Source organism: Oreochromis niloticus, linkage group LG20 (genome assembly GCF_001858045.2).
Source record: "Oreochromis niloticus isolate F11D_XX linkage group LG20, O_niloticus_UMD_NMBU, whole genome shotgun sequence".
Taxonomy (NCBI): domain Eukaryota; kingdom Metazoa; phylum Chordata; class Actinopteri; order Cichliformes; family Cichlidae; genus Oreochromis; species Oreochromis niloticus.
This window is the reverse complement of record NC_031984.2, coordinates 26084415-26109276: the sequence shown is the minus strand read 5'-3', so window position 1 is coordinate 26109276 and position 24862 is coordinate 26084415. Positions and strand designations below refer to the sequence as shown.

Here is a 24862-nt window from a genome sequence, read left to right as displayed (position 1 = left end):
CCATTCTTCTGGCTCTCTTCCACAGTGTGTTTTTGTCCTTGCTTCCTCCCAGGCCATCACGGCAGATGGCCGCCCCTCCCTGATCCTTGTTTTTCCGAAAGTTTCTTCCTGTTAAAAGGGAGTTTTTCCTTCCTACTGTCTTGCTCTAAGGGAGTAATTCGACTGCAGGGATTTTCTCTGTAATCTTTTACAGGCTTTACCTTATACTCCTTAAAGCGACTGCTATTGTAATTTGGCTCTGTATATATATAAAATTGAATTGAAAATTGGAAAAAATTGTCACTAGGTGTGAATGTGTGAGTGAATGTGAGCGTGAATGGTTGTCTGTCCCTGTGTGTTGGCCCTGCGACAGACTGGAGACCTGTCCAGGGTGTACCCCGCCTCTCGCCCTATGACAGCTGGGATAGGCTCCAGCGCCCCCCGCGACCCTGGAAAGGATAAGCGGAAGCGAATGGATGGATGGATGGATGGATGGATGGAAAAAAAGGACAGGTACAAGGACTGGACTGAAAATGAGTAAAAGAGCAGCCTATGTCCAAAGAAAAACTTTGAAAGACATCCAAGAAAAGCTGGAGAAATATTATCCAAAGGCACTTTAAAAATGACAAGAATGTCTCTTTCCTTGGAAGTAAAATCTAAAGAAATGAGACGTGGGTCAAGATTTTTGCACAGGACTGTATTTATCTCTGATTCTGGCCAAAGCTGCATCATCTATAGGCATGATTTTCTGTCACTCCTTTCTCCACTACACAGCACTGCTACTATATGTCTGTGTGGACTATTACATTTACATGGCTGGTTCAAGGCTAGTCTTGCTAGTCAAACTTTGCATATATTGTAAAATAATGAGTTATGAAAGATTGCCACATCTTTTATTCCACAGCTACAAAATATGACTAAAGGCATCGATGTCAAATATCTCTATATCTACTAAGTGTGATTAGTTTATTGTTACAAAGACATCCCAACCTTCAGAAGCACTTCTGTCAGTTTCTGAGTCATTCTCATGATTTTCTTTTTCCTGTTTTACTTTTCCCACATTTGCACCTGAAGTTTCTATTTTTTCTCTTTTCTCTACACAGTCATTAAACTTGTATCTTCTCCTCCCTCTCTCCTCTCTGCCTGTCACCCTCTGTCTCTGCTTCTCTCCCTCCAACAGAGCAAGGGCTATTTTTACCCAGAATGCCATTGTTCTGCTCGAGCGCACACTTCCTTAGCACAGGCTTCCGCTTTAGGCAGCACTCTACTGCGGCACACATACACTCATATCCTCACAGAAGCACAAATGCACGCATGTAGACACGCAGCTCACATCAATGCAAAATGGAGGAGGCCTCTGTAGCTGAAGGCTTACCAGAAGGAGAGAGGGATGACAAGCAGAAGGAGGAAGAAAAGGAAAAGAAGGGAAGCCGAGAAGCTCATAGGGCTGGAGGATGAGGAAAACGGGAGAGTGACACAACATGTGCACATATACTGTAATTCAGCTCAGCCTTTAGTCATGTGGTTCCCTGCTGAGTCTGATGCAACTGGCTTCAGTTTGTGGCAGAGGAGTACAACAACGCGTTTGGGTGTTTCCGCCCCATCAAACCCCTCATCACCCCCAAAAATAAAGAGATAAAAAGATTAAAGAGATCAAATAAATAAAAAATCACAATTACAATGAAGATGATCAAAATGAAAGTCCAATTTTGGAATAAGTACAACAATAAAAAGAGCTATTTTGCAAAGTTGGATCACTCCCATCACATCATAGATGCCACTGCTTAGTATCATGTCTGGCTTGGTCTCATATTTGTGGACAGTCAGCATATAAACACCTTAAATTCTGCCCCCTGGTTTTTGGACCTAATTATTGTACACCAAAAGTCTTGAACCCCAAAGACACCCTGTAATGATTTTTGGGCAGGTTTCACTACTCGGTGAACAGGTTGCATCACCTCTCTCATTGAGCCTGAGCAGACGGACTTTTATATGGCAACAAAAAGCTGATTTCACAGGAGCCCTCCCACATAAACATTTTTCCTCCTGCGATTTTCAGAATAGCTTTCGATTGTTCTCCGTCTCCATTCTAATTCCTCCCTCTGGAGCTCCATCTCCTCTTCAGTTTCTACTTCCTCTCCGAATTTCTTGCTGTTTTCTGCACCTCATCCTTCTCTCCTGTCTGCTGTCCATTGTTAATATTTCATGTGAACAAGTACACACACACACACACACACACACACACACACACACACACACACACACACACAATGGATGTCTAAAGGGGAATGTGACTGCGAGCAAATAACTGAGAAATAAACAAATAGCCAGAAAGTGAAAAACATGTAACAGCAAACACTGATCAGACATGCACTTGTGGAAATGACAAAAACTTTGCACATATTAAACTTAATCTTCCATTACGTCAGTAACTAACTACTTTTTAGAAGGTGCCATTTTTTTCTTTTTGTGTCCTCTTATTAAATTTCAGATTTCCTAAGACTCTAACATAGGTTATTTTGGATAATTCTGCAAGTCCCAGAGACTCTGGTTTCATTTAGATTTCCTGTTGTCAAGCCAACAAAGTGAAGTGAATTAAAGTGAAGCGAGCTCAGAAGAGAAAATAGGATGAAATGAGTATGACGCATTGCATCATAAAATTGTTTGGCTGAGACTGATCTAAAAATAATAATAATAGTAATGAAAATCCTTGATAAAAGAAAAATGTCAGTGCATGCAGTCTGTTTGATTTTTTTTACATCCCTTTTTGGTCGCTTCATACAACATGCACACTAAACATTGCAGCTTCCTGTGAAGTGAAACATGTACGACAAATCAGTCAAATGTAGAGCTTTTGTTAGTGTTGGATTGGATTAGGAGAAGAAGAAGCAATAAAAGGTGGAGAGGAGGGAGAAGAATAAGAAGAACAAAGTATAGAAAAACATAAAAAATGAGAAATTAAGCTTGAGGAGGAGGGAAAGAAGGAAATGAATTAACGGTTGGGGATGAAAAGTAGGAGGAGGAGAAGGAAACAAAAATAAATTAGAGAAGGGAAGGGGGTATGGAGGGGGTGGAGGAAAGGCTCTCAGGGAGGACAAATAGGTGGAGGATGAATTATAGGTGCTTTTGTGGTTATGTAACCAAAACAGGTCTCACTTTCACTTCACACACATTTTAAAACATTTTCTCATTTTCTCATCACAATGGAGCCTCTTTAATTATGTAACCTTATTCTGAGAGGTGACGGAGCGAGTGCATAAGGCTGTGTATGCGTGTGTTTGTGTCCATGCGTATGCATATTGTGTTGCCATCTCTCTTTCACCTCCTACCTGTTTTCTGTCTCTGGCCGGCTATTCTTAACAGAGCCAATAAAACGTGAGACGAGGTTGATGTGCCCACCTCGTTCCTCTGCTGCTGCTACATCTTTCATATGTTGTCAGTTTATAGCTGCCATGATGATGATTCTGAAGTTACCTAAAGCTAGGACTGTAACCACTGTAAACAGAATACATAGCCTTTAGACAAAAGAGGCAGTTTTCATCAGCATCTGGCTGTTTTCAGATTTGTGAGGATTGTTTTGATGAATTTCTATTATATAGGCTACCTGAATTAGTCTTACCACAGAGAAGCAGCTATGATGAGAAGTCCTAGAAGCTGAACATATACTGTATCAGGTTTATAGACTGTAAATTTGTCACCTTTTTGCCTCTGAGCTAAACCTTATGTCCAAAAATGCTCCCATGAGCGTTCATTTTCCATTTGCTACTGGCGAAACCCACATCCATAAAAAGTAGTGCATGTACTGGAGATTTTCCAGTATTATACAAATTTTGTTCCCTTGAAGGAGTCTTGTATTATTAAATGCAGATTTCAGACTGAAATGTAGACTAAACATTTTATGTTTCATAAAAGGAGATTTTATCATATCACACCTGTATTCTCTCTTACCTGCGCAGGCAAAATCTCTCCAAACCAGACAGCTGAGGCCAGCCTCAGACGTGAATGAGATCTACTGCTGATATAAAATCATGGCCATCTACGCACTTTTGCATTGAGTTTGAGGAGAATTGGTTCATAATGACAGTTGACCATCCTTTGAGTTCTTTCTGGTCATCTTGCATCTCTTCGTAGTTCGTAGTTCTTTCTTTTTACAGAGCTTTGTGACTTTACAGCAAAGAATATTACCACCCATAGAAACGAACAGGACCACTCATCCTTGGGCCACTAGGCCCCCAACCACTGTGCAGCTCCAGTACATTGGATAGAGGTTAAGTACCATTCTCAACACCACCAGTTTGACCTTGTGGTTGTGAAGTTCTGGTCTAGATTCACTCAGACAAGCCGGTGATTTGAACTAGTAACCTGACTGTGACTAGCAGGCTCAGAAGTGGAAGACTTTATGGCTGGCAGATGGACATGATGTGTTTAGAGTCTGACCCACAAATCTGTCACAAGAGCTATTTTAAACAGACTCACTGTCTCATTGGGACCGACTGACACACAGAGATAGGCACACAAATAAACACCAAATGCAAAAGGGAACTCTCTACAGTCTGTGCAGTGTAAGCACGTTTCCCTGCACAAGTTTGAATGTGTGTGTGTGTGTGTGTGTGTGCGTGTGTGTGTGTGTGTGTGTGCGTGTGTGTGTGATTGTGTTCGTGTGCACATATATAGAGCCTAGAGGCACTAGAGGATTTTGACTCCTGCAGTAATAGGTTGGCAGCTAGCCAGGAGCAGAGCAGCACAGAGCTACATTGGTTCTGGCTATCTCAGCTCTGGGTCAACACAGAAAATCAAGACGGACAACGAGCTCCAATAACAGTTTGTGTTCTGGGAACAAATAAGCCACCATAAAATTTCTTTAACACATGATACATATTGTAGTTCCCCAAATGAATAAAAGTTCAATTTAAAATTGTCTTTGAATAACAATATTAGATATATCACTACATTATGAAATAGATTATCACCATTACACCAAACGATCAGTTTTTTTTAGCCTTTTTAACTTATTGTTTTAGTTTTAAGGCATTTTTTGGCAGCTATGTTCCACAGGCTGGAAGATATATTTCTTTTAAATTAAAGAAAATAAAAATAGAGCTAAAAGAAAAATGAATTCAGAAGAAAGAAAAATGAATGTTAAACTGGGCGTGAAACACTGCATGGATTAAGGCTAATTTACACCATGGAGCCTTCCATTACAATACTGTCATAGATTTAATGCTGTCTGTGAAGCTGGATTCGAGAAATAAGTGTTTAAAGATAAGGTTTTTACCACATGTGTAGTTCCATCTGGAGCCAGTACTGAATGTGACTTCTCTGAGTTCACTAACTAGTGACAGAACTGATACCTCAGTGGTATCACTCGTTAGCTGTGATTTTAGGGCTTGTATAGCACTTTAGAAATGAGGACAGTGAGGAGGAGAGCCTGTTTGAGTCTGTTAGTTTTAGCAATAGCTAACTCATCAATGCAGAATTTGATCACTTTTAAACAAAGCCAAGAGATTGCATTCAAGAAGTTATTTTTATCTGGAGTAACATTTTTGATATTGCATTGAAGCTAAGTTTAGCAACCTGCTTTTCTGTGGTCCTGAGCTCTCGTGGATTACTTATATGACTGCAGAGACCTACAAGCTGTAAGTCCTATTTTTTCTTGTTTTCATCATTACAGCTACAACCCAAATTACCTCTTGGGAAAACAAAGTGAACTAATTCAAAGTTTTTTGCCTTGCTGTTTATATAGAGATTTGAACCTCATCATCAGTGTTGGGGGCTGCTGGGTATTATTAGGATGGAATTGATCTAGCCTTGATTTTAGTGTTAAAAAGACTGCAGACTTTGAAGTGCTGAATTGTGTACTTTGAAGTGCAGAAGGCAGTCCTCACTTGGACAGGAGTATTACGGGTAGGGGAGATTGCTGGCTCATCCCGCAGGGCGAAGAAAAAGACACAATCAGACAGATGCTAGAAAGGGAGGTGGAGGAGAAAAAAAATCTTGAGGAAAATTTAGCTGAGGGCTTAGAGCGAGGAGAGGAGAAGGAAAGTCTTCCACTGTGAAAGCAGTGAGTGAGGCAGAGGGGGAGGGAGGAGGAGGGTTAGAAATGGAAAGTAAGTGGAGGTGGAGGCGGACATGAGAGAAGATGGAGTGTTGCAGGAAGAAAAAAACACACGCAGACAATAGAGAGAGAGAATGATCGAAAAGAAGTAAATGAGAGTGTGCTCGGGGTAAAGAAAGGGGCAGGAAAATAAGAACCTCTCTCAGCTCTGGTTTCCTCCTGTTTGCTCCATGACTCAGTAGATGGGAAATAGAAACCCAGCAGTAACATGAAACTGAATGTCGCTGGTAATAAAACAAAGTGAGATATCTCTTCACTATTTTGTAGTGCAGAGAGGGAATTGTAATTTAATTTGAATGCATATAAAATCACTACACAATGAACAAAACATTTACAGCCATGTTTAATTTTCCACTTAAATATCTAATTTTCATTTGAGACAGTTGATTCAGGACTCGGGGTGTTTTAGCATAAGATCAAAGCCTTATTGTAACTTAACATCATACTCTATCAGGTTACTTTACAGAGTAAATGGTTAATGTAATTAATTACTTTTTAAAAATAATAACAAGAACTGCTTGAGGAATGAACCCAGCATTTGTTAACAGCTTATTTAGTAATGTGCATCTATAGACTGTGCAGTTGCATCACACAGACTCAGAGATCATACAAATTGAAATTTTCAGTCAACATATAGACGTCCTGTATGCGTTGTTACATGTAGCTCGTTTAACCACATAGTAGGCCACGTTATTTTTGAGATGACTGCCTTTAAAATGCTCCTCAATCCAACAACACCACTAACACCGTTGAGAAGTTTAATGCAGTTACTCAAAATACCGTATACAACCCTAGCTGGGGCTGTAATTATCTGTTGGCCATCAGCTGTCAGTCAAAATGACCAAAGTTGGAACTTTAGGTCTTAACAAAATTTAAATGGTTAAATTATTAGAAATCCTTTTTCTTGTCTTTTAAATAAAGCTGTAAACCATTTCCTGGAAAGTTTGTACCATGGGAGTTAACTGGGAGTGACTCACGTTTGCAGCCAGCCTCACGTAGAGGTTCAAGAAACTGCAGTTTCTGGCTTTTTTCCCCAGCTTTGCTGTTTAGGAGTAGCTAATGTGGTCTGAATCATAGTAATTCAAGGAGAGGAGGAGGACCAGGCTGCAGGGATCTGATGAGCTAATGTCTGTCCCTCATGGAAATAACTTTATTTATGTATTTATTTTATTTTTCATTTTTAGTCCTAGTAGTCTTCTGCATGAACCAACACAAGCTAGAAGACATCACTTGAAGCATTTTTGGACTTTCCACAGCTGTCTCTGGTGCCACAAAAGACTTTAGACATCTTTTCTCACATATGTCATCATAATCCTTGTAAGAGCTGTGAAAAACATGTGAAAAAAATCACAAACGATTGCACAGTAACAGCTATTCTTTTCCCCCCCATCGTCTGAATAGTTTAGTAGCTGAAATTTGGTAAAGCAATTTTTTTTTCCTGTGTACTTTACTTCAAATAAAAGTTTGGGGCCAGTTTTGCTGCTTTTGAAGAATACTTCAAGCACATCACTGCCCATCAAATTCTTGCAGGAAGAAAAGGGGATATCACAGAGGCACAAGGAGGGCAGAGGGAGTAATGCACAAAAAAAAAAAAAGCAGAGGAGGAGGGAGACAAAGAGTAAAAAAAATGGAAAAAAGAAACCAGAGAGTGAGCAGAGATGCAGGCAAAATGTCAGACTGAAAGATGGAAGCAGCAGGAGGGGATAAGGATATTAGTGAATTAGAAAGAGAGATGAGAGGAGGATGAGGGGTTAGAAGAAGAGAGGGGAAGAGAAGAGAAGAGAAAAGAGAGGCAGACTACAGTGAATTAGTTCTGCCTCATGAAACTGGCAGTTCTGGCTTAGAAATGCTTTGGGGCCAGGATTTCTGTGAGGGTGCGTGTGAGTGTGTTAATGGGCTTGTGTGTGTTTTTTCTCCTCTTTTTCATTTGCATATACAAGTGTGAGCATGTCTATTTATACTGTATGTGTGTGTGCATGTGTGTGATTGGATAAAAGAATGTGTACTCCCTTTCTGTTTGTGTTTGTGTGTAAAGAGCATCACTGACTCCCCCAGAACAGAACTGATGTGATGCTGACATTTAGACAAAAACACAAGCTCCGTCTTTTAAAAGAGCATCTCTGAGAGTGAAGCTCGCGGAGAGCTGACAGGGTCAGACATGACTCCTACTGCTGCTGAGTACAAAACACAAAGAAAAAAAACCCCATAAACTGTACCTCTCACGTCACAACACCTCATTTCATCTCCAAGTACCCAACAACATCCTGCTCAGAATGAGCTTTTTAGTGAGAGCAGAGCCTCATTACTGGGCCTAGATCAGAAACTTGGTCTAATTAGGCTGAACTATGATTCAGGAGCTTAACTCCAAGTGATGGATTGAAATATAAGAGCAAATTTAAAAAAAGGAATCCCTATCAGCAGTGAGTCAGTACTCCATTCACTGAGCCATCACTGCTATAAGAAGTAGGGAAAATAACTTATTGGTGCTCTGATGCAATAGTACCTGACATCTGGGCAATTGAAACTAACTCTCAAAAAGCTTGCCACTTCCAAAATTGCTGAGAGGGCTTTTCAAATGCATTTGCAGTTTCAGACTTATAAGGACTGTGAAGGTTCAAAGAATTTGACTGTCATGTATTATTTGTTGCCAAAGTTACTGAGTTCAAACAGGAACTCTTACACAAACTAACAGAAAATTGATTACAGTCAGAGTTAAAAGAATATACATAAAAGAGCATTGCTTATATTATATGTATTTTTAACACTTAATTCTCAGCTTTAGCAGTACTAATAGATCATATAAACTCAGTGCATACACTATTTGCTCACTCATTATTAAAATGAGAATAACGACTGAAAGAATGTGTTTACTGAGTTAACAGCATCCCCACATGACCAAACGGTGATACCTCTGTATTTAAAGTCCACCTGGTTCCCAGCAGTCAAACAGCATGAACACACACTCACTCACAAACAGACAAGAACAGTGTGTAAAGGTCAGTGTTGTCCCTGCTTCACTGCTGACTCACCTCCTCCATCCCCAGCGTCTGACTCTTCTGCATGTGTGTGCGTGTTTGTTTTGACCCTGACTTACAGCGTGCTGAGTCAGCCTCTAAAACTGCACGCGGTCTCCTTGCATACTGTGCAGCCAAACAATATCTGGGTCAGTCTGCACCCTGTCATTTGTACAATGTGGCATCCTGCTCAATGGGAACTCAACAGGAAAGGCATTATTCACATTGCCAGGACTTCTTCTAACTGAGTAAAGGCTATGTAATGTAGGGGACCGTAGTTAAGACCTGGAAAAACACAGAAATTGTTCACTGCCTTCGAAATTTATCAGTCATATAAAAAGGATTTAGCAGGTAACGATGATGCCATTATGATGCTTCAGATTAGGTATTGTTCCATGGTAGAGTGTAACAAACCTGCTAGTCCACTGCTACATACCACATCACTGTCACTTAGTGTCACTGTCACTAAGACAACAAGTTTAACTAAAACTTGGCTTTCAGGGTCTTTTGTGTAATGACTCAGTCACAATCGTGGGAATCCTTGTAAAATATCATATGTGTCAGATGATAACACCTCTGTCATGCAGCTCACGCAATGTAGCTGCTGGCTAAAGTTGGGAATTGCTGATTTTATCTCAGCCAACATTACCAATAACACAACGCACAAAAGCTATCCTATTAGCAGCACACGCTAACACATGCCTAAACGTAAAAACAACACATACATGACAATAACAAATTTACTACCTATATGTACACTCACACAATTTACCCTCCAATCCTATCAGATCTCTCTGTAGGAGTGTGCTCACAGTGTGCAGAGTATACTCTTAGAGACAGGGACTTACGATCAATCATGCTACAGCTGCTGTTTGTCTGTTTATACACCTTTGTTTTTTTATTGTTTGTTTTTTAAATCCTTCTTTATTGAGACTAGCCTAACTTATTTGTTCGTTTTAGGTTTAGCTCTTCAGATTTCGATCTCTCTCAACTCTCAACTCTTCCCTTCCACCGTTTCAGTGTTCAGTAAGTCATGCACATAATGCGCCTTTCCCTTTTTTGAGTAAATACACGAAGAGAAAACTACTGTGCTTTCAGTTGTAGGTCTGTGTGTGAATGTGTACTCACTGCCTGAGTGTTGGAAGCTCTGCTGTAGCTGCAGGGAAACACAAATCACTACATGGTGATTATTTGTCATCTCTGAGCAGTGATGACACATGGTCTGTCTGTCGCTGCAGCTCAGATGGGCATCGATTAGGTGTCACTGTCAATTCTCTGCCCCCGCCATTTGTTCATTTTACACAGGCAGAAAGGCCTAACTAGAAACTGGTGTCCCACTGTTGCGAGGGCAGCCAAGTGTGGAGAAAGAATGGAAGACAGAAAGACAAGGAGAAGAATTTGAATACACCTTATAGAAAAATTCTTCCCGGACCACCCGGTTTATTAACGTCAGTCTAATGTTCTGATATCACTGTAAGAAGTTTTACAGGGTGAAACAAACAGAAGATCAGACAAATAGACAGTAAACAAGTCATCAGATTAGATTATTTACACCCAGCAAAAAACGCTTACACCATTACTGTATTGGCTCCTATGACTGTCCAAAGGTTGTCCCTTATATTTGTGTTTTCCTTTGATCTAAAGAACTGCAGTGAAGTAACTGCTTGCAGCTCATTAGCCAGTAAGCCACACTCATAGCCATGAAGACTCCCCTCTTAAGTGATTAAGAAAAAAAAAGGAAAGTGTCATATAGGAGAGTGCAGGAAGATAACGTTTACTGATGAATGCCAGTTACATATATGAGGATTTTCTATTTGCAGAGCCAGATGCAAAATACCAAATTCAAATTTGCAGTCTTTCTTTCTCTGCTAGCTTTAACTTCAGCAAAGAAATTGGTATAAGATGCATTTAAACAAGCTTATTACAAACACTGGAAGCCAGTTATCTTTGTAAAAAGTCCAGTGCATGAGCTAACCTTTCCTTTTTCATTGTTTTAAATTGATTAGAGGACTATGACTTACATAAACAACTGAAGAGCTTAATGTGAAATTATACAGAATTGGATAGCCATCATTAAATATCTAAAACATAGCCAGTCAGGAGGTTTAGCTGAGGCAGCAAGTACACAGAGAAGTCACCCTGAAGTCCCTGCAATCTGTTTTCATCAAAGACATTATAATTCAAGAGGGACAGCACAGCTGTAAAACATGATGAGAAGTCAAAGGTCACGGAAAGTAAACAAAGCTAGGTGGATATCTGTGAGGGGGAGGGGGATTTTTTCCCCCCCAGCCTGCAGGTTTATTTCACATCTAGCTGGTTATCATAGTCTAGCACACATAGGAATAGTGCAGATAAAATAAAAATAAGTAGACAGCAGTTTTTGGCAGACCCCAAACCAAACTTAGAATTTACTAGAATTGACATCATACGGTGATGTGCAGCCACACATACATCACATTCCACTACACTGTTATTTCTCTGTATCCCCTGGGAAAGCTTGATGTGAAAGGTTCTTTCAACCCTATGGGAAATTTACTACCTATCAACACTCCAGCACACACTCCAGCAAACACACAGACACACACACACACACACAGACACACACACACACACATGGAAAAAACTATGTGCATTACTACCTGTGAGAACTGATTGGTCAGTTATGGGGCAGAATCCATTCCCATTGGACCGAAAGAAGCCTGGGTTGTAATGTGATTTGCCAAAGTGCTCCAGGGGGTGTTTTCTAATTGGTTTATGCTGGTGTGTACAAGAGTGTGAATTGTTGTGTGTGTGTTTACTGGGGAGGCAAAATCAATTTGCCCTCCTGTCCCTTGTGGGTCACAGAGATAGTGAAGCTGTTTCTCTCTCACTGTCGTTTGCTATAAAATTCTCTGTCATGTCATTTAGTTTGTTTTATACTTGGGTTAAATTTATCTATTGGGAATTTTAAAAACATCTTTATGGTTATTTTTAAGTAAGTTTCTATGAAATTGCACACTGCAGAGTTTAAGTATACCGAAGGGTGAAAAGCAAAGCACAACAAGCAGAGGAAGAGGGCTGTTGTGATAATTGTAGCTATACCAAGTCATAGCTACAGAAAGCAGCAGGAAGAAGGAACACAAGAAACTCAAGAAATAGCAAGGCTAGGGAAATACATTCCTTCATTTGTCTGCAATGATGCATCTAACTGGCATGACAAAATCCCAGCTTCCTTTACAAACATCACTGATGTTACATGCACTTACATGCACAAGCAGACCAGAATTACACTGAAAAGTGACATGAATCCTGAAACGATCATTTTAAAGATGTATCATCCTCTCACCTTGCTCCTCACACTGTGTGAAAGCTGTACATCTGTTAATAATGTCAGCCCTGATATGGAATTTCTGTTGTAATAGTTGTAAATTTAAACAACATTGCAGAGAAGCGGCCGCAAGATAGCTCAATTTGCTTGTTATAAATTAACATTCTGTCATCATAAAAATTAGTTAAGTAATATGCTTTAAGGCATCTCATTAAATTTGATCTATTAAGGACACGATGCCAGATATTCATCCAGGCAGCAGCACAAAATTGGCTGAGATCAGCACCATGGACAGGGGCAACATCCTAAGCGCAATTCCCACAACTCACCAGCAGGGAGGCACACAGCTGCTGCTGATATAAGTATGTAAGTGGGATTTACTGTACTGTGGAATTATGGAACTGCTCATTGCTATGTGCTGCTACTTAGTCTGCCATAGAGGGAATGAAGGTGCACATCAGCATTTAAAAATGATACAAACCATAGTCCAGAGGGAGAGAGAGGATGGGATGGGAGAAAGAGAAATGTGATGGGTTTTAATAGAGGAGGGAGGAATAAGACAGAGAGAGAAAGATACTGTGGAGAGGGAGAGCGCAGCAGCAGCAGAATACAAACCACTGAGCTGCTGGTTGCAGCTGGATTTTTCTAGTTCCACACACTCGCACACCCTGTCATTTTCCCATCAGCTCAGAGGACATTACACTAACTTACATCAATATCCTGAAGACTGATGCTAACCCTGTAAATAGAGCTTGGGTTTAATTTACTTTGTCAGATTTCACAAAAGAGAAATCTGACATTATGAAAAATAAATAAATGAAGACGAGACTTCGAATGAGTGAAAATCTCCATTTTAATATTGCCCACAGTGGATTTTACTAACACACACACCCACACACACATGCACTTCAGCTCTGTCCTTTGTACTCCCTAAGCCTCTTTTTCTCCCACTTTTACTTCCCTTTCTGTTGATTTCTCACACCCCTCTTTATCATGGTACAGTCCGAGTGGAATCTTTTTGCTCTCTTTCCTTCAGCCATCCATCACTTTCTGTCCCTCATTTCCCTCAACCTAAATCTCTCTCGTGGTGTTTGTGAAAACCGATATTGCTTAGATTTGTCACCATAAATGCAACAACCCATCAGCACGTGTGTGTTTGTGCAGGCAGGCACGTCAGGGTGTGTATGTGCTTTGCATGTATGCTAACTGACTTCTGTGTCTGCTTGCTCTGTTTTTGTTGGAACCATTATTGGTGAGATTTGTCATAATGAAATAGAGGCAGCGTGTGTGAGCTTGTCTGTTGACTGGGGGCTATGAGCCATCATGAGACACCGCATACACAAACACACAGACACACACACACATACAGGTCTTTAATCATCATGTCTCCTACTGAGCTGAGCAGATGAACAACATGCTTTTAACAGATCAAATCCAACAACCCACATCTGAATCACAGACTGCATCTAGTGCATGTGCATATGGGAGTGAGTGTTATATGCACTTAAATGTAAATTTCATGGAACAGTTTAATAGCAGTACTGAGTTCACTCTTTCGTGTTATATCTGAATGCATTAGAGTGGATGTGATCCTTAGTAACTAGAAGAAAAGCAGCTGTGTTTATAATGTGACTGTGTTCACTTCCGACTGGTTTGACACAGACATGAAACAGGTGAGGATCAAATGGATGACCAGACAAACCTTTGCCGTGTTTACTGCAGCTTTTAGTCTACTCAGGTTCACACTGCTTTAGAGCAGACCTCTTAAAACTATTTAATGATTTTAAGAGGTTTGCTTTTCATTCACAAACTGAATATCTCGTCTGTCAAATGATTTTCATTCATTCATTGACTCCGTCATTCTTATTTTGAAAGCGTTTTTTTTTTTTTTTTTTTACAGCTAATAAACTTCCAGCACAGATGGTTCAGATTTAAATGTTTCCTATGGCTCAAAAGACTGCTTCTCCTGGTAGTGTCTGCCACAAATGCACATAGTATTGAGTTTTACTGGCAGCAGCATCACATTGGATTAAGAAAAAAACCTGCAAAACAGAAGCAACTGGACTTATTGGCAGATTTTACACTTGCTTTTTTCCTTCTTGGCCAGAAATTCAATTATTTGAACATTTCGGAGTACCCAATGGCATATGGTCCATGAAACAGCAGGGAAAAGTTGCAAATCCCTTTAGTTGTGGAAAAGGTTGTCTTAAAAAGTCCACAACTAGCAAATAAAAGGCAGGATACCAAAAAGCACAAGGTAATAGCTCGTAACAGTGACATGGGAATAAAGTCTACAAACTGGCAATCCAACTGATTTTCACTGGTGAATAGGAGATACAGTTTTAACTAACCAATCACTAAAGACCAAAAAATGTCTCAGTGGTGGTGAAACAAGCTACCGCTGGCAGTTTAAAATGTATTCAGAGTGGTGTACCATGGTTAGCGCAACCATGGTGCTAGGGTTTTTTGGGTTTTTTTGCCAAGAACCCAAACAGTGGAGTAGTTCAAATGTTTTACTGTATGCTGTTGCAGGAGATAAGCATAGTTACATTCCCTTTCATTCTTGGGCGAGAAAACCAAAGTGGGTAACAGTTTTAAGTTCTTATAATAAAAACATACCACAAGTCATGGATGTCAGTAAGGCTTCAGTCAATAAGGGCAAATTTTAGCATCACACTGACTCAGGAAACTGGAGTCACCTTGCTCCTGTCCCTCATGTGACATTATGTTGTTCTGCAGAGCTAGAGGAAACTCAAGTCTAGCCAGCATACAGCCCAGCTGGATAAGCCATGCTGCACAAAACTGCATTCATTAAAATAACCTATTAACTTTTTTTTTCTGAAATTAAATTTTCCCTTTTCCTTTCACCCTGCCCTGGCTGCCCTCCGTGAGCCTGGTTCTGTCAGTCGTTTCTTGCTGTTTAAGGGGAGTTTTTCTTTCCCATCACAATGTGCTTGGTCATAGGGGTCATCTGATTTGTGGGGCGTTATAATTAAATATGGTAACCTGATTGTTGAAAGATTTATAATTCTCTAATCTATCACATCTAGCAACTTAAACTTAACTGTTTGGTGCTCTCTGTTTGCTTGACACAGTCTAATTTATCAGCCCAAAAGTGTCAACACTTATAACCTCATGAATTCTAATGCCAATGAAGCAACAGCGCACAGAGGCAGATGGAGGAAAAGGGGACGGAGAAGGAGAGAAAGTCTGAGTGGGTAGAAGAGAACAGCTGCAAGGGAGGAAGGAGGGAAAACGGAGGAGGTAATGGAGCAGAAATGCATAAAGCTTCAGTCTCAGGGCAGGACTGCCAGCAGAAAAAAACACCCCCAACCAACATAGTGGCACAGTCTGGCTGGGACTCATCCACTGAGCAAACAACACAGGGGGGCTTGAGAGGAAGTAGATTGATCCTGCTGGGCGTCCCCTCTATTTTAGTTCTTTCTCATTCAAAGTTGACTCAGCGTGTAAGTCATTCCCTGTCTTTCTCTCCTTCACTTTCATTTGCTCCTTTTTTATCTCCTCCTGTGACTCATTGCTTCTTTCTCACTTTTGTATTTTCTTTTTTTTCACATTTTCTTGCTTCGTGCATGTCCGTCACTTTCAGGGGAAGGAAGTCATTTAAGTTAAATAACGTCTGATCCATGTTTCAACTGTGCACGTCTAAATGTGATCCCAGTACAGGGTCTATCTGAACATGTTTCTTTCTCCATGCATCCTGGATGTAAATCTAGGAGCCTCCGTACTGAACTGCGTCTGCGCATGTGCACAGGCTTCAGCAGTCGGCTGTGTGAACAGTCATCTCTTTCTGGGTGCAGGTGAGTATGACTGAGTGATGGACTGTTTATATTTGCATCCACACATATCTTTATCTGTGTTTGTGTGTCAGCGTGTGTCACATCTTTATAGCTGTCAGTGTCAGCAACGGGCAGCCACACATACAGGATTTGACAGCTGATTGGCAGATGGGCCACCAACATTTGTCATGGCAACCACAGAGGACACTGTCATGCTGTCAGGTGGAGTTTATACAGACTACTGAAGTTATTAAGGTTTAGAACTAGCTTTTTAGCTCATAGTTGCCTACAGCTGACTGCCTTATAAATCATTAATAAAAATATTAGTTTGTTACTCAGCGTCAAATAATCACAAGGATGGGGCTGATTTTATAGTTTTAATTTTTTTTAAAAAGACAGGCAAAGAGGTGTTGAGTCAAATCTGTGTCGTTATCTTGAAAAATATGGTATCAACTGCATAAATAATTCCATGAAGTGTACGTTATTCTTTTTTTTTCATTGAAAGTGAAACTTAACTTAGCTTTATGCACCACTGTAGTTTTTGAAAACATAGGACATGAGAGCCTGTGCCACCAAGCATCTGTCTTTCAGCAGTCTCCTTGAGAAAAACAATGAAACCCTACAAGTGAGTGACCCCGTGCTCTATGACAAATTATGAATTTGTTCTCGGATATATAGCAATATGTAGCAATATGGTGAGTTGTTTTTCTTCTAGTAACCTATTGAGCACCCATTTAATCAGTGAGCACCTCCAGCTTTTTGGCTCTTAACCCGTTCAGTGATAAATAGTGTTTGATAATACCTATTCAGCTGATCAGCTGATCAGCTTTCTCCGTCAGACGTAAAACTGTTCTGTACAGTAAACGGTTCATGAGGAAAGGAAAAATAAAGGGAAGGAAGGCAAACTGACTTCTGATTTGAATAGAGGAAAGCAGAAATGGTGGCGGCGTAATGATTATGTATTTATTAATATTTTTCTCTACTGTTACTTTTTTGGTTTCTAAGTCATTACAACAGAGAAACTTTAACCAGATCCAAGTCTGAAACACCAACAATTAGGGTATGTTCAGCTTATTGGTCTTAGTGGTTGGTTGCACGTTTGCATCATTATTATCACTTTAATGCTTGCGTTAAAATGTAATATAAGCATTAAATAATATAAGGGTTTAATATAAGATTTAACATGTTCGGGATTGTGTGCTGTTATGAATTTTTGTGTTTTTCTTTTTTACAAATCAGTCGGCTGCTGTTCCCTTAAATAAAGAAAATCTGTGTTTTTCATCCAGCAGTGACACATAATATTGTGAACCCCCTCTGGTGCAGCACAGACAGGTGTGTGAAGCACACTGGAGCCCTGAGATAGAGACATACAGCAAGAGAATGAAAAAGGGCGTCAGTCAATGTTCTCCCTGTCTATCACAACCCCAAAATATACTAGCAACACACACACACACACACACACACACACACACACACACACACACACACACACACACACACTAACTGTAGGAGTATAAAAGGAACACTAATTGAACAAATAAGGGTGGTCATACCATAAAGAGAGAGAGTAATACAAAAAAAGACAGATGAGATGTGTGAGTCATTCACCCTGTTCACTTAATAATCAATGTGAGTCATGACTGTGTGTTTGTGGATGTGTGTGCGTGCGTCTCTTTGTACTGTGTTCCTGGGTTTTCTTTTAAGATCAGATTGGTGTATGTCCTTTTTTTTTAAAGACATGAGTCATTTTCTTTTGCAGACTGTAAAATGGTGTGTGTGAGAGCAAGATAACATGTAAAAGAAAGGCCGATCAACATGTTTGTCTTTGATATGAAGACATCAGAGAGAAACACAAACAGCTGTAAAAACTGTAAGAGGAGATGTTGCTTTTTACATCTCTCTCAATATCGGCACAGTATGGTCTCTTCAGTTTACGATGGTTGCCAAGTTTCCTGCTGTCAGACCGTATTCATTTCTTCACGAAAACACGGTAGTTTTGAGGATAAAACAGGATTCAGGCCCCTCTTCTATGGAACCAGCTTCCAGTTTGGATTCGGGAGACAGACACTGTCTCTAAGATTAAGATTAGGCTTAAAACTTTCCTTTTATCCTGTCTTTCTACTGCAGCAGATGGCCGCCCCTCCCTGAGCCTGGTTCTGCCGGAGGTTTCTTCCTATTAAAAGGGAGTTTTTCCTTCCCACTGTTGGCAAAGTGCTTGCTCATAGGGGGTCATATGATTGTTGGGATTTTCTCTGTATGTATTATTGTAGGCTCTACCTTACAATATAAAGCGCCTTGAGGTGACTGTTGTTGTGATTTGGCATTGTTTAAAAAAAATTGAATTGAACTGAGTTGAATTCATTTGAATCAAGAAATGCTAAATTCCCTGGTGTAACACACATGCTGTCATTTGAGTCCCCTTTGAATCTAAGCAAGGACTTTTGGTTCCTCAGTCCTCTGCTTAGGAAACACATGCCAACCCCACAATCGTGCTAATAAAGTACTCAAGAAATGGCAAATGCTGTGCTTTTGATAAGTACTACACGAGCTAATGTATTTAATCCCTGTGCAGGATCTTCATAGTGGCTTTTCCCTATAACCCCCCCCCCAAAAGTGATATACATATTTAATACTTCTAGCAATCCAGCTAACTTCAGAGGATTAAACCACACACGTGTGAGAGCACACAGTGTTGAATTCAGCACCATGTACATGGTAAACAAAATGCTGATGAAGCTACCAAGAAGCTTTAGGGTCTAAGGACCTCCCATCACACATTCATTTCTGTCTTTCAGTGCCATCAACCTGCAAAGAAACTGCAGACTCATTGTAAAGTCTGTACATTTCTGAAGCAGAATCCTGTTATGCAAACGGTGTGCAAACCTGAGGATAACAAGCTCCGTGTCACTTTAAGACATTTTCACTCCACTCGGCTGTAATGAGTCAAGAAGTCTCAACTCTGCAAACGTCTCAAAGAGAATTCTTCATTAAAGCTTAGCACCAGACCCAGTTACAGTAATGGTATTTTTTTACATTGTCTCATTGTGCCCTTAAGCTTCAACTTGGTAAAACAGGGCTCAGCTACTTTTCCATCACTGGTAATTGGCAAAGCTGTTACTGAGGTTATGAATCTTAACAACATTTCTCTTTCAATGGTTTTGATGTGTGGCAATCCTCATTTTGCCTCACGGGCCTTTTGTTTGTCTAGTCAGTGGTAATGCCATGCCCCGAATCTCATGGTTCTATGGTTTTCTAGTGTTTTGACTTTGGGATTAGATTTTTCATTATTTAGCTTTGACTTCTATGTGGGTTTTACTGCAGTTAGTGCTCGCAGTGTTTTCTTTGTGTTTTGTTAATTATTATGGTTAGGCTGAGTTTTTGATTCATTCTGTTAATTTTGATCTTTAGTTCTCATTGTGATATTTAGGGTCCAGTGCCTGTTTGTGAAATACAGTGTGAATTTTTAATTTTTGTCATTTTGTCCTAAATTAAGCTTCTATGTGTTTTGTATTATGTGTTTTGTTGCCTCGGTGTTTCTGTTTCCTGCTGTATGTGTTGTGTTTTTGTGTCCGTGCCTTTGTCCTCCTGAATGGCAGAATATTAGGGCCCCATTAAGGAAAAAATAGTATTTTTCATTTTGATCGGCTGTCTTATCGTGTCCTGTGATACATCATACATCCTCTTTATTGCGCAAGGGTGTAACCATCGGTATCCTTTGTCAGCAATTTCAGTTTCCTCAAATCCGGCCAAGTCTTCCAAGTTTGTGCGGTTTTTCCTTCTGACAAGATGCAGCTTTCTTGCATCATCTTTTCAATGTTGCTATACCCGTCACCACATTGTTTTTATGCAATAAAAGAGAAATAATTTCCTTGTAACTAAAACTGATTTATAAGGATGATTGACTAACTCATCTACACTAGGAATTTTGTAGAGGGTATAGCAGACAGCCCAGTTGTTTGATTTGAAACGACAACTTTAATCTCGAAATTTTAACTATATTTTCAAAATGAAATTTTTTTTCCTTAATGTGGTCCCAATACATTCTGTGTTCCCTTTAATCTGGCATCTGCACTAGCGACTCGATCTGTTCGTGCATTTGTCTCATATTTATTTCCTGTTTTACTTTGAAGGGTGATTTTCTTTCATGTCTTGTCAGTTTTACTTCCTCCTTTGTGATTTCTCCTCATTCCCTCAGTCGGTTCCCAGTTTATTTACATTGTCAGCATGTCAGGACACTAAACATTAATGTAGCTTAATAAAGGCGGAAAAATGTCAACCTGATATTCAGTGAAAGTTCCTAAATGTAGATTCAAAATTCATCTAAAAATGACCCTAATCATTTAAATAACATATTGTTTTATAATGTACAACTTTCCATCACTGAATTAAGTTCAGTGATGGAAAGTTCAAGATGTACTGTTACTGCTAACAGATGTATGCACAGTTCAGGACTAATACTATAGAAAGGGGAGGGAGTATGTAAAATGAAATAAATAAGTATATATACTTTGTTATTTATTATATGTAATAGTAGTTGAAGACTGTTTTGTCTGTTTATGCTGGTGTGACCCTGATAGACTTTAGTATACTGAAGCCTGCATTTTGAATGTACAGAAGCCGATGTTTTATTTCAGTGTATTTTTCACTTTGTGGAATCTGTTTGAAAAAAAAAAATCCCATTATGGTTCTACATTTAAAAAAAGAAAAAGAAATCAGCTTTCGGTCACTGTTTCCACCCCAGTGAGGGAATACCCATCCTCTCTTCAACTGTCCCTGTACCTCTGGGTTTTACTGGAGAATCGCATTGTGCCTCTGTGCTGGGAGTCTCTTTTGGTGTATGTGAGGGGTTCACTTGATCAGCTGTGTAGCCCAGGGGAATGAACCGCTCTCCTCACTGACCCATTTAAAAGCAACATGGCCGACGGAGAAGTGAAAGTAGGGCAGGAAAAACTTCCAAGTATGCTGCATGCAGGCAAACATACGGACACCGCACACTTATCTCCTCAGCTCTTTCTGATCTGCCGTTTGTGCCAAAGATGAACACATTGATTTTTCTCACTGTGTCTTTTTCCAGTGCCTTTGTGCCTTAAGTGCAAACATAGTTTCATATAAGTGCACTGCTGTCAAGAGATCAAGTTCCCTGTTGTACAGAAAAATAACTTTCTACATCCCTCTCTGTGGCTCCCTGAGGGACTTGCCACTTGACAGCTCCCAGGAGGGCCGGTGTGCCTCCACTTTGACAAAAGCCTACACCCAGGCAGCGCCATCTGTATAACACTCCATTGTGCAGGGATACACACATGAGTTAAGAAAATACCTTCATAGGATTTCTGTCCTTTATAAGCATGTGCACACTGGGCACTACGTTTGTTAAGATGAAGAGAAAATCTTCTAGATTAGAGTGATATAAATTCTCTCTCAGGCGACACAAAACATGTTTTAACTGCTAAAGTCCCAGTGGGGGAAATAAAAAATACATTAAAATTACTGCTGCTGATAAAGGACTACCTATCAGGAACTATTTATAGAGAATGTCTTCATACACTCCTGAAAAATTCAGCAACACACCTTTTGGAACAGTGTGTTTCCTTGCAAAAATCCCCAGCCACTCCTGTGTGCTTATAAGGAGGGAACAAACTCACTGCCCTCCTCAGACTCTTCTCCTTAAACAACAGTCTTTCTGAAGTTCTCTGTTGCACCTTTGCCACTCATCATAAATCTACATATTTTGCTATAACACTTAGAAGAAAAACAAGCTACTCTCTTGTGACAGGGGATCTCCACAGCAGGTAGATGTGTGTGTTTGATTTGTCCTTCCTAATGCAGCCCCAAAGGGGATTTGTGTCTCCACCTGGAATCAAACTAGCAACCTTTCACTTGGCAAGCACATGCGTTGAACACAGCTGTATGCATCTGTATCACTGAATATTAGAATTGTGGCTGAACTTTTTCCATCCCCTTTGGTGCTTCTTATAATTTTAGTACTGTGCAATAAGTTCAGTCACACATATTGGTAAAGATTAATGTGTTTAATCTGTATATTTACTCTAATTTAAAGAAATCTAATAGCAGAGAGACCTTAAGCTATTTTTATAATATTTTTTATAATATATTTTACATTTTTACATATTTTAATGTTACCCTTTGTTACAAGTTTTTTTAAAAAACCTGGTCAGTGTAGAAGGTGAAATAGCAAAATTCAAACATATTATTTGTTAATTGAGTCTGAAAGACGGTGATGAAAGGATTTTGAGTGTTGGCATCCTGGTTGCACAGGCACACAGCGGTGTTTATGTTTTAAGGACTCCTGTGTTTATGTGGCAAAACTGTATATGTTGCTTTTTGAGTTTTTCTACATTGCTGTACGCTTTACAGCAAGGCCTTTGTTTCCAGCAGGGAGCTGTATATTCACCCAAATGGTTACAGCCTGAGAGACTAAGAGAGATGAATGTGTGAGAAAGGGGGAATGTGAAAGATGTAAAAACACATAGATGGAGCTGTAATTCACCCACAAACAAGAGCTGCTGGAAGCAAAAAGTTCGTACTGAGGAAAAGTAAAACAAATAGAAGGAAGGGGAGAAAAGTGAGGGAAGTGGATGGAGGGATGAAAAAGGGCTAGGAAAAGAAAAGTGCATAGTTTGGATGGTTGAGCATTTGAGGAAGAGATGGAGTAAGCAGAGGAAAGGTTAAAGGCAACATAAAACTGCACAGGAACTGACCAGAGAGGAATGATGGAGAGAAGTAGCAATTAATTGAAGAGGGAGCAAACAAATGAAGAGGGTGAAAAAAGAGATGTGCGTGTGATGTGTGTGTTTGAAATGGAGTGAGGTGCATACATACAAAAAGACCCAAGTGATATCAGAGTGCGAGTTCTCGATTTGCAGTCTGTGAAGTCATTTCCACACTTGCTGTATTTTAAGAATGAAAACCACTGTTGGAAACCAAGCACGGGTTCATCAGCCTTCAGTCTCATTGCGCTAACAGAAGGATCTTAAAATGGCACTTGCCCCTCCTACCTCCCACCTCACTGAAGCTTGTGAGGCAAACCAAGCACTTGGCTTCAATTTGCGTCATCTGCAGGTATTTAAAGAACCAACTGTGACAAGCCAAGTTAGCACGCGATGGCACAGACGTGCCTCTAGATGCAAACTGATACACAAAGCTAAGCTTTAAGCTTGAGATCTGCATGGAATGCATACTGTAGGTAAACAAAATGCATTTTGGATAGCATCAAAAAGTACATAGAGTACCTGCTCACGGTTTGAGAGTCAGGTCAAGTTCAGGTGAAACAGTTAGTTTGTGATTTTAACAGGATTTGACGGATTCAGGACAGAACTACGTAAGCAGAGAAGTTTTAAGTCATTAAACTAACATGAACTAGTTGACCGAAAACTTTAATATATATTCAAATGTCAAAGGCATCTCAAATTCCTCATCATCATCGTCGTCAGCATATTCATTATGAATCAGGTTTATCCTCATATTGTCTATTATATTAAGGCATTAACAAAATTTGGTCAAATTTGTTTTTTAATCCCAGTTTTATGTTAGGAATGACGACAAGAAGGGAGACTTTGGTTGAGTTTGTTACAAGTGCCTGTAACTACTGAATACTACTGCGTTTGTGATTATTTGTCTTACAGTTTTCATCAGCCTTCATTTTCTTTTATTCAGAACAGCATTTTTGAATAGGGGCTTTTTTCTAATAGCATTCAGCAGTCGTACAATAACCAGAATAATAACCAATCAACAGAACAGCTAAATATCTCTGACTGAAGACACAAAACAATATCTTAAATTAACTGTTTTGTCTGTCACTTTTTCAATGTCTCACATTATTGCAGAGGAATTTTTCCCACTCTTCATTGAGGTTTGCAGGTTTTGTTTATGCACAGCTCTCTTAAGATCCAGCACAAGCATCAGGAAAAGGTGTGGACTTTATTGGGCCCTTGCAGCATCTTGTTTCGTTTCTTCTTCAGTCATTCTGTTGTAGATTTGCTGCTGTGCTTGGAATCATCGTCCTGTTGTATGACCTAATTTTGACCAGGCTTCAGCTGTTGGACAGATGGCCTCATATTTGACTCTACAATCACTTTGGTATACAGATGAGTTCATGGTGGAGTCAATGGCTATACGGTGCCCTGGTCCCGTGGCTGCAAAACAAGCCCAAATCATCACCCATCCAGTACCGAGCTTGGTATGAGGTGTTTGTGTTGATATGCTGATAAATGAAGTATATTTTATTATAATCACCTGGCTGCTACTTACCCTCTTATTTCCTATGGAAGCAGTAAGGGTGTACTTTCTTTCTTTTGCACATCATTGTATATTCAAAAGAGTTTAGAGAAGCAGGTGGCTCGTGTCCTGATTTAAGTGACTAATTTAGCCTTTAATCTTCTGAGAAAGAAAAAGAAGTCAACAACACAAACACAAAGTAAAAGTTACTCGCCCAGCAGTTCTCTAATTTCATGTTGTATGACTTCTTTAAGAAGATGAGTGGACTGAATAAGTTGCAAGCTCTGACTAAGTTAGCAGTAGATCTAGCAGGAAAATGGAAGGGAGAATAAAAGTGAATTGAATCATCACTTTTTGCATTCACCTGGTAATTATATGGTATGTTGTGAAAATATTTTCCAATGATTTGCTGAGA

At 39.8% G+C, this 24862-nt stretch overlaps 1 protein-coding gene across 8 annotated transcripts in view; it reads right to left on the bottom strand.

Annotated features, from left to right (window-relative positions):
* The window catches only part of bsna (bassoon presynaptic cytomatrix protein a), a 118310-nt gene that overhangs the window by 47373 nt on the left and 46075 nt on the right, over positions 1 to 24862 (bottom strand). The gene's annotated exons all lie outside the window — the stretch shown is intronic.